Source organism: Petaurus breviceps, unplaced genomic scaffold, assembly GCF_028583685.1.
Source record: "Petaurus breviceps papuanus isolate PSGF00001 unplaced genomic scaffold, PetGlider_PUasm1.0 456, whole genome shotgun sequence".
Classification (NCBI taxonomy): Eukaryota; Metazoa; Chordata; class Mammalia; order Diprotodontia; family Petauridae; genus Petaurus; species Petaurus breviceps.
Genome location: NW_027186343.1, coordinates 531,240 through 535,368, shown reverse-complemented (window position 1 = coordinate 535,368; position 4,129 = coordinate 531,240). Strand labels below are relative to the sequence as shown.

General features: G+C 48.0%; 1 protein-coding gene across 2 annotated transcripts in view; it reads right to left on the bottom strand.

Moving 5' to 3' along the window:
* LOC138171694 (zinc finger protein 135-like) overlaps positions 1-369 on the bottom strand; it is a 27,819-nt gene extending 27,450 nt beyond the window's left edge. For both annotated transcript variants that reach the window (XM_069101337.1, XM_069101338.1), the window contains exon 1: positions 257-369. The gene's annotated coding sequence lies outside the window, so the exon portion shown is untranslated. The remainder of the gene's footprint in view (positions 1-256) is intronic.
* Between the last annotated feature and the right edge of the window lie 3,760 nt (positions 370-4,129).

Sequence of the window (4,129 nt, the reverse complement as noted above, 5' to 3'; positions counted from 1 at the left end):
AGAGCACGGACGAGGCACACAGACACACAACACCCAGGGGACGCAGACACAACACAGGGAGACCCCAAACCACACGCGGATAGACACACAACGGACACTCGACACCACCCAGGAGACACAAAGCCTACAGACACACCGCACAGAGGAAACACAAACACAACACAAGGGAGGCACAGAGCACACACAGATGTAACAATAAACAAGAGACACACAGATGCCACACAGTGCCCCACGCTCTCCCGCAGCGCACACTCACCAACCAAAGGAGCTCCGGGAGCCACCCAAAAACCGATGCCTGAAGGGGACTGACTGCCCTACCCCCTCCACAACCCTGCCTGAGAACTGCGCCTGCGCAGAAGCCGTGGAACTACAAGCCCCAGAATGCACTTGGCCGGACGCCGGGACAGAACGACAGAATGGGGGTGGAGCGTTAGCGCTGAGGAGGCGGGACGAGCAGGACGGCGGCAGATGATTGGTGAAGGCAGGCGAGGAGTCTCAGTTTCTCCACCCCCACCTCACACACCCCAGTTGGGCTCCACCGGCGGTGTTCTGCTCCTGCTCAGAACCTCGGAGCGGGAAGTGCCCACTCAGGACCGTGACTCCGAGCTGAATGGCTCTCTTCTCCCTGGTGGCGAAGGTCTTCATGCCCAGCACGAGAACTAGCAGCGCCTGCCGAGGGGACAGGCGCACTTACTAATCGCCTACTGTGTAGCAGGCTCTGCGCGCACACAGATGTAAAGGACGAGGTCCTGTCCTCTGGGAGCTTACGTCCCTTTGAGGAAAACAGCCTTTGCCCTTTGTATAGGTCTACACAAAAGATGGAGTAGGGTGGGGCGTCCTGGGAAGCGCAGGCTGGGGGCGGGGTCCAAGGCGGTGGGCAAAGGCGCGGAGGTGAGATGGAGTGCCACGCGTGGACTCCTCCTCTCCCTGGGTGCCCTTGGGTGGAATGGGGGAAAGGAAGGTCCCCTCAACCTCGGAGTGCGGGTGTCACAGCGAGGGGGAGGGCAGCCTCACATCCTCCTCCCCGTCCAGCCTGGCCCCCTTCTCCCATCCTTCGTTGGGGGCATTTTTCAGTGGTCCCCGTGTTCCAGCCCCAGCCCCAGCTTGTAACCTCCTTTTTATTTGTTGTCTTGTATCCCCAGCGCAATGCCTGGCACATCTTTAATAAGTGCTTGTTGCCTGTGTGTGGAACAGCCCAGTCTCTGAAACAAGGCTGGGTAGACTTGTCTCCACAGGCTGTTTCTATGGAGGGATACTAAGCCATCCTCCTCCTTCCAAGTAGAATGTAAGCCCTCGGAGGGAAGGGCGCCTAGAGCCTGCCCTGGAATGTAACTGGTATTTAAGAAGTAAATACGGGTTGAGCTGCTTTAATTGTTGCCTCTGAAAACCAAAACTCAAAGGTACATTTAGCATGAGCTATTTAGTCACACGTTCCTGCCACACTGTACTCTGGAGATGAAAAAGGTTGCCCAGAGAAGTTCATCAGTATCATATGTCAATTGGCATGCTTGCCCCGGTTCTAGATAATTGACAATGCTCTTGTGCCTTCCCAGTCACCAACGGAGTAAAACCGGACTATGTACTTGCTCCCATGCTTTTTAGCATGATGTTTTCAGTCATGTTGTCAAATGATTTCAATGAGCATGAGCTACCCCACTGATGGTAAATTCTTCAACTTGAAAAGGCTGCAAGCCAAGACCAAAGTGGAGGGAGAGTTGGTGCATGATTTTGTTTTTGCAGATGATTGGGCAATCAAATGCAACCTTCAGAAGCAGAGATGCACCAAAGTACTGATCAATTCTCTGCTGCATGCGCTAATTTTGACCTAACACCACCAAGAAAACACAGGTGCTCCATCAGCCACCACCACACCATCCATACATGGAACCGTCAATTACAGCAAATGGAGAAGTTTTGAATGCTGTGGATAAGTTCACTTACCTTGGTAGTGTACTTTCCAGGGATGTAAACATTGATAAAGAGATGGACACATGAATTGCCAGAGCTGGCTCAGTGGGAAGCTCCAAAGGAAGGTGTGGGACAGAAGAGGTATTAGATTGACTACCAAACCGAAGGTCTGCAGAGCTGTTGTGCTGACCTCATTGTTGTGTGCCTATGAAACCTGGACAGTCTCCCAGTGCCAGGCCAGGTAATTGAATTGCTTTCATTTGAATTGTCTTGGGAAGATTCTGAAGATCACCTGCAGGATGAGGGACCAGACAATGAGGTCCTTACTTGAACTAAGCAGCCAAGCATTCAGACTCTGCTTCAGAGAGCGCAGCTCTGATGGACTAGCCACGTTGTTTCAATGTAAAACATATGCTTGCCAAAAAGACTGTTTTATAGAGAATTCACACAGGGCAAGTGCTCACATGGTGGTCAGGAGAAGCGATATTAGGACACCCTTAAGGTCTCTCTTAAGAACTTTGGAATTGATTGTGTAACTTGGGAGACACTGGCACAAGACTGTTCAGCACGAGAGGCAGCTAGGTGGTGCAGTGAATAGAGCACCGGCCCTGAAGTCAGGAGGACCTGAGTTTAAGTCTGGCCTCAGACACTTAACATAAAACACTAGCCGTGTGACCTTAGGCAAGTCACTTAACCCCAATTGCCCCTCCAAAAAAAAAAAGACTGCTCAGCACAGTGTCCCCACATCAGAGAAGGTGCTGTGCTCCATGAGCAAAGTAGAATTGAAATAGATCAAAAGAAACATATGATGCGCAAATTTACAGAATCCATCTGAAATGTTCACATGGACTATTTGTGCCAGACCTGTGGTAGAACATTCTGAACTTGTGTTGGTCTGATCAGTCACAGTCAGACACACAAAACTTGACTCTAGCATAGTCATGTCATTTTAGTCCTCTTCAAGGACAACAACCATTCATGCATTCATAGTGCACCCTTACCTTTGGTTGCTCTGCCCAAAGGGAATGTACATTTTTAATCTCAGAAACTTTATTTTATCACTCATTCATTCATTCACTTATTTTTACCTTTTCTCTTAAAGACTAGCCATTAACCCCAGAGCACTCTGGCTCTCCAAATCACTCTGGCTGTCATGGATTGGCCAATAATAGGTCCCAGGCCAAGCCCCGACTGATCGTTGTTTGGGCCCAGATTCGCTCAGAATGAATGTAAATAGCAATTGTTTCAGTTTTGCTCTACCAGATCTATTTTTTTAAGAGGCCATTCTTTGCCTCATTTCTTACTAAGCCTTAATTACGGAATAGGCTTTATCTCAGTCAAACTGAGACCCATTAGGGACCTTTGCTTGAAAAAGCCAAGGTTCCCCACTGTATCCTGGGCCATCTCCAGTCATCCCGATCTCTATCTGGTCACTGGACCTAGATGTCTCTGGAGGAGAAAGTGAGGCTGGTGACTTTGCACAGCTCTCCCTCCCTTAAATCCAATCATAGCATCGAGTTCCTGATGTTTTGGTCCTGTTCAAGAATGAAGGACAAACAGCAAGCATTCATTCATTTATTTATTCAAAAATAGTATCTGATACATGCAGTTCCCTCTGCAGATGCAACCTCTCCATGTGGAGGGGATAGCTCCTGGAGAAGCTCATTGACTTGCAAGGGAAGTGCCTTTGATAGACCTTGAGCAGAAGTGAATATTCTGTAACTGATTCTATTTGGCTAACCATATTGGTGGCACAGTGCCTGACACATAGTAGATGCTCAGCAAATGTTGATTGACTGTGGGGGGAGGGGGGTTGTGTAGTGCCAGTGCAATATTTACAGCACTGACCATGACTACAAATTGTCCCATATAGTGCTCAATCGCAAAATATAACAAACTCTCCATATAGAGAGCACAACTGAAGCATTTATTTAGACACCAGAAAACTGAATCCCAAACCAGTAAGCTGATTCCATCATGGTAGTAAAGAAGCTAATAAACCATAACAACATAGAGAGACACAGCATCCTTTTATCTTCCCACAAACCAATGTAAGATCAATATTTAATAATAATTTAATTTAATTAATTAATGTAATTAATAAAATGATTTAAAAATTTAATAATCCACAAACCTCTCTATCTCTGAGTCCCAGCTTCCTGTGGCTCACTTTCACCCTTTGGCAAACTCCTCCCACCACAGGCTCCATGTGACTACATTT